Below are 10634 nucleotides of genomic sequence, written 5' to 3'. Positions count from 1 at the left end.
TAATCTTCTGCAAAATAGCAAGGCCAAAGTGGCGATTCTAAGGACTTGTGGCTCAGCTCTCCAGTTTGTGCCTCTCAACTTTCTCGAGATGCGAGATGTTATTCTGAGAGCTGGTTCTTTGTTCAAAGTTGAAGCAGTGTTGTCTGAATATGAGGAAGCGGCGCAGCGTTCCTTCTAGGCACTTTTGGAGAGAATGTTCCAGCGAGTGCCATTCCAAGACACATTCAGCTTTACTGGAGCAATCCTGTTCTTGTGAGCATGTTACTTATAGTAAATAATATAATTTGAGTAATAGTGTTCACTTTATTGTAAAGCGTGATTTATAGTGAAGAGATCTGCACACAGTGAAATAGATCGTTTCCAAAGCATTAGGTAATGGATCTCCTTTCCCTTTCCCGTATTTCCATTTATTGCCTGTTACGGCTGCCATCTTTTTCTTGTTCTGCTAACATCGCTTTCACCTTTTAGGTAGAAATTTTTCAGTATTATTGGATTACTGGCAATCTTTATAGATATACGTTGGCTATTCAGAAAGTAAGGAACGATAGGTCGCGAAAATCAAAACTGTTTTATTTGCAACAGTTAGCTACAACTTTCAGCTACTCATCTCCATAGTCGCCGATCCGACTTAGACGTTTGTCGTAGCGTTGTACCAACTTTCCCATACCCTCGTTATAGAAGGCAGCCTCCAGTGCTTTCCGCCAGTTCTCTATGCTGGCCTACAGCTCGTTGTCTGTGCCCAAATGTTGTCTTCACAGCCAGCGGTCCATGTGAGCAGAGATGAAACTCAGAGGGGGACAATTACGGGCTGTATTGTGGCTAATGAAACATTTCCAATCGAAAATGATGCAGGAGCATCTTCATTGCCCCTGCAATTTGCGGCTGAGAATTGTCTTGAAGAAGAAAATGCACGACAGTTATGTAATGTTGGCTGCATAGCTCCAGGCGAAATTTCTCACGAGGCCCACGTACTTGGCGGGAGACACTATTGTTCTAGGTATCTTTATGTGCTCCCTGTGTTCTCAGAACTAAAAAGAACGACGTAACTCGATCGACATGCGTAGTAGAGACACTGCCCAACACACCTGTGCAAAACTTCATCGGATCTTCACTGTGTTTTCCATTTCGCGACCGATCGTTCCTTACTTTCCAAATAACCCTAGTATTTCCTGAAAATGTTCACGCTATCTCGTTCCGTTTTCTTACAGTTTCTTTTCTTTTTTTTTAACTGCCTGTCTCAGATTTCTTCCTAACTGCCTCATTTCTGATTATGTACCTTTATATACTTCGTTCTTCTTAAAAATACAATTTCTACAGATCAGATGCATCTTTCTTGTTTCTCAATTAAAATTTATGACCCACATTCACGTATCAACGTCCACAAAACTACTCTCTGACTTTTTTTAAGTTCTAGTGATTGTTGATTGCCCTGTACAATTTACGAAAACTGTTCACTTTATTTTATGTAACAAGATCATAGTCATAATACTAGTCACAATTGAGCTAACTGAATAACTTTATCTAAACCATTTTTAATGAAAGCAATTGTAGTTCAGACAGGGGGTTTGGCTGAAAAAGGCATTGCTTCATTCTGTGAATCGTGAAACGCAACCGTAACTTTTTCTCTCTTGAACATAGTCGCAACTATCCAACTTTATTTACTTCATCAGTAGCATGCTAGACCAGCGAGTGCAACGCTCATTATGCATCAATGAAATAACTGATCACAATAACTGCGCTTAGTCTGAATGATCAGAACGTTTGGCCACTTTATTGCAACGGAACGCCGTCACAATTAGACAAACAAATTAGAAAAGCTTAACCAGCAAAAGTTGTAGGACAATTATTGATTCTGAAATTAAAATCAAATCTGAATACAGTAGATGTTTTTATTTGCTCATCACGAATCACTCTAAATGATGGCGAATGCGCTGATATATAAATGAGCACAAAACGTGCGCAATATCGGAGCTCGGAGCTCTCCAGAATCTCAGCTGGCATTATAGAATCTCCTAACACTATGTGGAGATATCAGATTACTTAGAAGACTGCTGGAGAAAACGTAACAAGCTTTCCTTATCTGTTCAGCTCACATGTGAAAGGTTCACCAGTGGAGGACTCATATAAAAATAAAACTAATCAGGCAACACAAATTGCATAGTAAAATCTGGTAAACTGAGAGCTGCTCAGAAAGTGGATTCTGCAATCGAAAAAAAGGGCGACGCTTCGACTCTCCAAACTCAGCAAATGTACGCCGAACAGCACCAGTCAGAGCAATCACAGTCATGGTGGCAGTAGAAAACTTCCGCATCTGACGATTCCAGCACTACGAGTGCCCAGAAGGCATCCCCACGACGGGTGCCCCAATTACGCTTTTTCAAACGCAACTCCCACATTTTTTAAAACCTTATATGGAGGGGGCCGACGGCCTTAAAGCGGTAGTAACACCGGCTCCCGCAGATCACCGAAGTGGGAGAGTAGTGTGCTGACCACATGTCCCTCCGTATCTGCATCCGGTGACGCCTACGGTCTGAGGATGACACGGCGGCCGGTCAGTACCGTTGGGCCTTCACGGCCTTTTCGGACAGTGTTTGTTTGTTCTATACGGAGGGGAGGACCCTCAGCCATTGCCAAAGTGACCAGTCGGAATTTCGCTTTATTAATGTGAATACAGGAGAACCCTTCAGAAATTATATATATAAGAAGATGGTATGTCCGAAAGAACAGACCAAATCTTCACTTAAGGCTCACTGGCCATTTGACCATCTTGTTCTGTGCGGATGCACAAACAGTGCAATCGGGAATCGACAGTAAAGCTGCGAGTAATGAGTATAATGGGCATATAGTGCGGGACAATAAATTGCGAATGTGGGTCTCACGGGAGGCGTGCCAGAGACAAGTCCCTGCAGTCGCACTATCCTCTGTGTCCTCGGTGGCTCAGATGGATAGGGCGTCTGCCATATAAGCAGGAGATCCCGGGTTCGAGTCCCGGTCGGGGCACACATTTCAACTGTCCCCCATGACTTATATCAACACCTGTGTGCAGTTAAGGGTATTCATTTCATTGAAATCCCTTCAGAAATTTCCTGTTCTTGACTTACAAACACATCTTAACTTGTAAGAGGTTGGTATAGGCTGCTGGCCATGTTCCACTTATGGGACGAACCCTTCGCGCCGAAGCATGGTGGCGGGTAAGACGTATATGTGTGTGTGTGTGTGTGTGTGTGGTATTGCCCTTCTTAGGCTATCATATTTTTCGAAACTCATGTAGGTCACCGGCATAAAGCAAAAAGAGAAACCTCATCTGTGTACAGCATGATCAATATAAATACAATGCCAATAAAAAATAGTATACCAGGAGAGACGTCTATTTTGATCCGATCTGTGGGATAGTTTCATCGTCGTCAGCCAACAGGTAGCGTATTGGCACAGCTACCAGAGCGTCATCTGTGTGTACCTTTCAGTAAGGAATGCTCTCAGCCAGAAGGCTCAGTGTAGGCCAAACGTGTGAAGCAAGCAAGCAACCATGCCACAGAAACGCACTCGTGATTCCTACAGCCAACTGAGTGAGTTTGAAAGGGGTCAAATTGTGGCCTTCTGTGTCGAGATGGTCCTTTCGGAAAAGTGCCACACAAGTTGGGCGTGCTGCGTCAGTCGTGCAATGATGCTGGTATCAGTGGTCACGTCAGCATTCTCACACGGATAGATGAGATTCTGAACGTCCACGCACAGACGCCCGCTTGGATCGTCGTATTGTAAGGGCAGCAGCGGCAGACTGTACAGACTGTACAGCTACCATAACACAGATAAGAGGGCCTGGGAGCACAGACGTGTCAACATCAGCTCACACCACGGCATCAACATGCACGGCTCGACAGGTGCCGTCAGAGGACCATTTGTAAGATGTAATAGCGCGCCGTGGACTTTATCGACGAAAGCAGATTCTCTCTGCACGCAAGTGATGGTCGTTTGTCCGTACAACGTTGACCTGGTGAGCGCTATCTCGTACAGCGCATTAGTCCAGTACATACTGGCCCCACACCAGGCCTTATGATTTGGCGTGCGATAAGCTACAACTCTCGTTCACCTTTAGCGTTTCTGTAGAGGACGCTAACAGCGTTCTGCATGTGCAGACTCGTTCTTTTTCCATTCTTGCATCAGGAAGGTGATGTTTTGTTCCAACAGGATGATACTCGCCCACACACTTCCCGTGAAACTCAACGTGCTCTGCAAGACTTTCAGCAGCTTTCCTGGCCGAAATAATCACCGGACTTATCTCCAAGCGGGCGCGTTTGGGATATGATGCGAGGAGGAGTGACTCTTGCAACTCGTCAACCAACAACTCTTACAGCACTGCGTGAACTAGTCGAGCACGTGTCGAGTAACGTATCCCAGGAGAGTATTCGCCATCTGTGCGTCGACTGGATATCAGAGTCACTGCATGCACTGCCGCTCGTGGAGGATTTAGCACGTACCACGTACTAATATGGATGTTTCGGCATGGGTTGATATCTGGTACCTCAGAATCGCTTGTGCTTTTCATCTGTAAATGTAATCATTTCATGTACTCCGTACGTACCGTTGCAGCAATCAATACTGAGTAAATTGAAAACCTCTAGAAGCGTATTCTATTTTTTTTTTTTTCTTTTGCGACAGCGTATTTCGTTTAGGGAATAAAATGCATCCATACCGCGTGTCTTTATTTGCTGGTACTGTATCGCTTAATTTTCTTCCAATGTTTATGATCGTGTTTTCACAAATTAGTTTACCTACTAATCTATTGTGTAAGGGGCATTGTCTGTGTTTCAGTACATTTCGTAACTATGTTGTAACATCACCGTCCATTATTTTGAAAAGAGTATGAAATATGAATGTGTTTCATGATTAAATCCTCGCTGTTTTTAATCAACTGACCGAAAATGAATACTACATCAACGATGGAAAGCCGTTATCTGCGCTCTAACAGTACATGTTCAAGAGCTATTTTCAGCATAAATGGCTAGACGGCAATATAGTCATCGGCACGGTAACTGAACCAGAATACCTCTTAGAAGCAGAGACATACACATCGCATCCCACAAGTTACGGTAAGAAGTTCTCATTCGAGAGTAAACTGTAATGTCAAATCATAACCATCCATACAGGTTGTTAGTAACCAACTGCAGCAAAAATATTAATTACTCCGTCACTAAATTTGGGTTTTAATTCCGGGAGTGGTTTTTACCCCACATTTAGTGTGATGAAAGTGACAAGTGCATTATAGGGTAATTTCTCGTCGTCATTTTCTGTAATCCGGGCATATTAAGTTCCTGGAAGGATGCCAGCATTTAACCCTAGATTACTCAATCCTCCTAAAATTTACAATTACAATAGGGAATAGAACAGGGGCTTTATACTTAATTTGATATGTAACATACCAATAGAGATTTAATAATTTTACTTACAATGTATAAATTTGGAGTAGTTCGATTTACGATGGTTTAATAGCAAAGTAACATTTTCTCCCCTTCAGTGTTCTAGGGTTAAAGAATAATGGAGGCTGGAGTTACAGGGCTGGCTTAAGTGTCTCGATGATGTCAATACGAACTTTTCTAATGACAAGTATTACCAGGGGCAGCACCTAGAAAGAGAGTGCATCTGGCGGAAAATGTGACATAGTCAAAGGGCTAAAAGCTCATTAGTTAAAGAATTTTCGGGTTGAAGTTTCCGAGCAGTTGGTTGTATTTGACGTACAGTAGGGCGAGAAGGGGATTTTCATTTTTAGGAAACGTACGGTATTTTTTGATTTGAACTGGGAGCGTTTTATTCTTTAGCACCAGTTCTACATTACGCCGTAGGTCTCAGAACATTTTTGTGGGAAACGTAAATTTGCTAAGTTTCTCAAAAAGCGAATAAACTGTATCGCTCATCTCTGGCTGATTGTTCTCATCTCAAGTATCACGCCGAGACAATTCTTTCTTGTGATACAAAGAAGTTGGTTGGAATATTAAAAGGAAGCAGCACCTTAGAATTCTCGATCCAGTGGCGAGATTAGATTTCAGAGTACGGTCCGATACCTACATGGTTCAAAGCAGTGGTAAAGAAATTACATGTAACAAACATTTCTAGTGGATCAAAGTTGGGGTAGTATACTTATTAGAACAATTCGCAAATATATGAGTGCAGAAAATGGCTATGGGTCTTCACCGACTGAGGAGTAATCAAGACGCTTACAGAATTTATGTACATCGCGACTAATCAGGACTGCCTCCTGGGAATTAGCCAACGCTATTCTCAATTTACAGAACAACAATCAGATGAACCATTGTAACATGTTTCTTTTCAATCAAATGTAGCACGCCATGGCAGTACTCAACCTGAACAGAGTTGAATGATGGAATAAAATAGTGTGATACTCACAAATACTTATAGAGACCATAGAGCAGATGAGGTGAGGCCAATGTGAAATTATTGTCAATCTGAACGTTGTCTACCTTTTCACGAAAGTACCAGTAGAAGACACTTTAAACACAGAGCCAGCTCCTTTCCTCCGTGCAATTTTAAAGTTGTTTCGACACACTTACTTTTTGCACAGTGGAAATTATTGAGAAATGACTAAAGGAACAGCTATTGATTCAACATTGTCACCCGCGATAGCTAATTGTTTCGTGGGAGATTTCGAAGAACGGGCATTGAAAAGTGCTCTCCTCCGCCAATTCTGCTTCTTCACAGATGATGACGATAGCAGCAGTTCATCGAACAGATGAACGTATACATTCGAAAATAAAATTTACGATAGAAATGGAGAAGTACGGTAACCTACCATTTTTACATGTGTCGATCACACGGAAAGCAGATGGACGAATAGGCCATTTTGTGCACCGAAAACTGAGGCATACGGAGCTATGTCTCAAAAGGAGTAGCTTTCAACATCACCCAGCTTAGAAGAGAGCTGTGCTGAACACCACAATACACAGAACCAGGACTATACCGCGGATCCGAGGTTAATCAGCTGACGACGGCGATCAGAAAGAACGGGTATTCTGTCAGTGATACTGTATCACTGCTTCGAGGATTCAAACCAGGGAGGTACCAACACAACGCGCAGCTTCCAATCTGCGGCGCAATAACTTGTAAGACAAGTAGTGAACTAAAAAGCCAAAGAGTCAGACAAGTCTTCTAAACAGCCAGGAAAATCAAAGAAATGTTGTGTCCCGCTAAAGATAAGCTCTGTCTGAGATTTCAGGGGGTTTATCATATTCCTTGTGAGTGTGGCAGCAGTTATGAAGGGCAGTCTGTATGGCCTATTGCTGGTCGCTGTGTTGCATATCAATGTCATGTTAAATGCTGGGATTTTGAAAAATCATTGGTGACCGGGCACAGCATGTTAGATAAACATAAGATTATTTTTTTTAATACTAGGATTCTGACTCACCGCTTCGAACTGATGAGACTCTGTGATTAGGGAAGCAGTGGAAGTTATACTATGTGGTAATAGCTTCAATAGATGCACAGGCTATCCACATGGCGTAGAATGGAGCCGTGCAGTTGAGAATGGGAGAATACAGAGGAAGACTTTATACCGGGTGATCAAAAAGTCAGTATAAATTTGAAAACTTAATAAACCAAGGAATAATGTAGATAGAGAGGTAAAAATTGACACACATGCTTGGAATGACATCGGGTTTTATTAGAACCAAAATGCAGGATGGTGCTCCACCCCATATTGCTAGACGCGTGAAAGATCTCTTGCGCGCGTCGTTTGGTGATGATCGTGTGCTCAGCCGCCACTTTCGTCATGCTTGGCCTCCCAGGTCCCCAGACCTCAGTCCGTGCGATTATTGGCTTTGGGGTTACCTGAAGTCGCACGTGTATCGTGATCGACCGACATCTCTAGGGACGCTGAAAGACAACATCCGACGCCAATGCCTCACCATAACTCCGGACATGCTTTACAGTGCCGTTCACATTATTCCTCGACTACAGCTATTGCTGAGGAATGATGGTGGACATATTGAGCACCTCCTATAAAGGACATCATCTTTGCTTTGTCTTACTTGGTTATGCTAATCATTGCTGTCCTAGAATGAGATTTTCACTCTGCAGCGGAGTGTGCGCTGATATGAAACTTCCTGGCAGATTAAAACTGTGTGCCCGACCGAGGCTCGAACTCGGGACCTTTGCCTTTTGCGGGCAAGTGCTCTACCAACTGAGCTACCGAAGCACGACTCACGGCCGGTACTCACAGCTTTACTTCTGCCAGTACCTCGTCTCCTACCTTCCAAACTTTACAGAAGCTGAGTTGTGCTTCGGTAGCTCAGTTGGTGGAGCACTTGCCCGCGAAAGGCAAAGGTCCCGAGTTCGAGTCTCGGTCGGGCACACAGTTTTAATCTGCCAGGAAGTTTCATATCAGCGCACACTCCGCTGCAGAGTGAAAATCTCATTCTGGAAACATCCCCTAGGCTGTGGCTAAGCCATGTCTCCGCAATATCCTTTCTTTCAGGAGTGCTAGTTCTGCATGTTTCGCAGGAGAGCTTCTGTAAAGTTTGGAAGGTAGGAGACGAGGTACTGGCAGAAGTAAAGCTGTGAGTATCGGACGTGAGTCGTGCTTCGGTAGCTCAGTTGGTAGAGCACTTGCCCGCGAAAGGCAAAAGTCCCGAGTTCGAGTCTCGGTCGGGCACACAGTTTTAATCTGCCAGGAAGTTTCATATCAGCGCACACTCCGCTGCAGAGTGAAAATCTCATTCTGGAAACATCCCCTAGGCTGTGGCTAAGCTATGTCTCCCCAATATCCTTTCTTTCAGGAGTGCTAGTTCTGCATGTTTCGCAGGAGAGCTTCTGTAAAGTTTGGAAGGTAGGAGACGAGGTACTGGCAGAAGTAAAGCTGTGAGTACCGGACGTGAGTCGTGCTTCGGTAGCTCAGTTGGTAGAGCACTTGCCCGCGAAAGGCAAAGGTCCCGAGTTCGAGTCTCGGTCGGGCACACAGTTTTAATCTGCCAGGAAGTTTCATTGCTGTCCTGATCAGATGAAGAGCCATCTGTCGGACATTTTTTGAACTTTAGTATTTTTTTTTTTTTTTTTTGTTCTAATAAAACCCCATGTCATTCTAAGCATGTGTACCTCTCTCTCTACATTATTCCGTGATTTATTCAGTTTTCAAATTTATACTGACTTTTTGATCACCCGGTCCGAAAGAACAGATACCATCTTCATAAATATAGTTAAGGCTCACCCGCCATTTGACCATCTTCTGTGCAGATACACACACATTGCCCGAACTCTTACGGGAATCGATAAAGCCGCGAGTAATGAGTATAATGGGCAGGGGCAGGGGCACTACGAATATAGTGAAGGACAATAAGTTGGGAATGTGGGTCTCACGGGAGGCGTGCCAGAGATAAATTCCTGCAGTCGCAATATCCTCTGTGTTCTCGCTGGCTCAGATGGTTACAGCGTCTGCCATGTAAGCAGGAGATCCGGCGTTCCAGTCCCGGTGGGGGCACATATTTTCATCTGTCCCCGTTGAGGTATATCAACGCCTGTATGCAGCTAAGGGTATTCATTTCATTGTATTGATTTAATTGTAATTTCAGAGGAAGACTTGTCATAGTTTACCGCCTGTTGCAAATGGTGGCGCTGAGAGCGGCGCTGGACAGCGAGCGCAAACGTAATCTATGGGCACCGAGGGCGCCACTTCGGCATGCACCAGCTTCGTGACGTAATCTATCCAATCAGATACCTCGCTCTGGGCATAAAAGTCGGAGCCTCCAGTTTCTTGACAGTCCAACTTAGCCCCTGACGACGCTGATGGAGGCAAGCAGTGAAAGCTTCATATTTTATCCGGCTTTGACGCGATAAGTACACCTAGAACTTTTTACCCAAAGACTCTGTTGCGAAAGACTTCGTACCATAGTTACCTTTACTTCTGGGCGTCTAATTGTTTCTGTCCATTGTTATTGTTTTTGAAGCGCCTGGAGAGCAACTTCCAAGAAATAATCGTATAGCGTCAGAGGGACCTACTACACCTGATCACAGATATCACTCTTTGATCATGCCATTTTTGTTGGAGGTAACCATTTGCTGCCGTATAAGTGCCTCCTGTGTTCAGAGTTCAGGTTTTTGCTGTCAGATACCTGTGGCAGTAATGAAAATAGGTTTATTTTCACATATTGCTTCAAAAAGTACGAAGAAAATAGCCTTCCAAACATTCGACACTAATAGTACACCGGGATATTCATTCTTCACCTTCAAACAATCATCTGATACATCCTACGTTCTCTATGGTATACTTTCATAAAGTATCATGTCATTGTATTGAGGAAAGGACAGGTCAGAATCACAGCACTTGCGTTGTGTTTTATGTTGAAGCTTTGGTAGGGTATTGAGTATCAAGCTCTGGGAGGTCACAGGTAAAATAGGAATCCTCAAGCACCTCATAGAGATATTGCACAGAAATACGATACGTCCCGACCCGTAAGTGTCAAGAAGAGGCCAGAAGAAATTTCTTTGATAACACATAAATTTCTAGGTACGAGAACTCTGTTCCTTGTCTGAAAAGACTGAAACATGGTCAAAGCTTTCTAAGTCTATAATTCAAACTTATTTATACACCCCATATAATTCAATTACAGCTCATCAGATCTTCAAACTATTAT

General features: G+C 43.6%; 2 non-coding genes across 2 annotated transcripts; one reads left to right on the top strand and one right to left on the bottom strand.

Moving 5' to 3' along the window:
• The first annotated feature begins 2926 nt into the window (after positions 1 to 2926).
• Trnai-uau lies at positions 2927 to 3000 on the top strand. The gene has a single exon. It is a non-coding gene; the product is annotated as a tRNA-Ile (tRNA).
• A 5129-nt stretch (positions 3001 to 8129) lies between these two features.
• On the bottom strand, positions 8130 to 8204 carry Trnal-caa. The gene has a single exon. It is a non-coding gene; the product is annotated as a tRNA-Leu (tRNA).
• Positions 8205 to 10634: the final 2430 nt, after the last annotated feature.

The sequence above is a fragment of the Schistocerca americana genome, chromosome 5 (genome assembly GCF_021461395.2).
Source record: "Schistocerca americana isolate TAMUIC-IGC-003095 chromosome 5, iqSchAmer2.1, whole genome shotgun sequence".
Lineage (NCBI taxonomy): Eukaryota > Metazoa > Arthropoda > Insecta > Orthoptera > Acrididae > Schistocerca > Schistocerca americana.
Note: the sequence above shows the minus strand (reverse complement) of the source record. Positions and strands in the feature narration are given on the sequence as shown.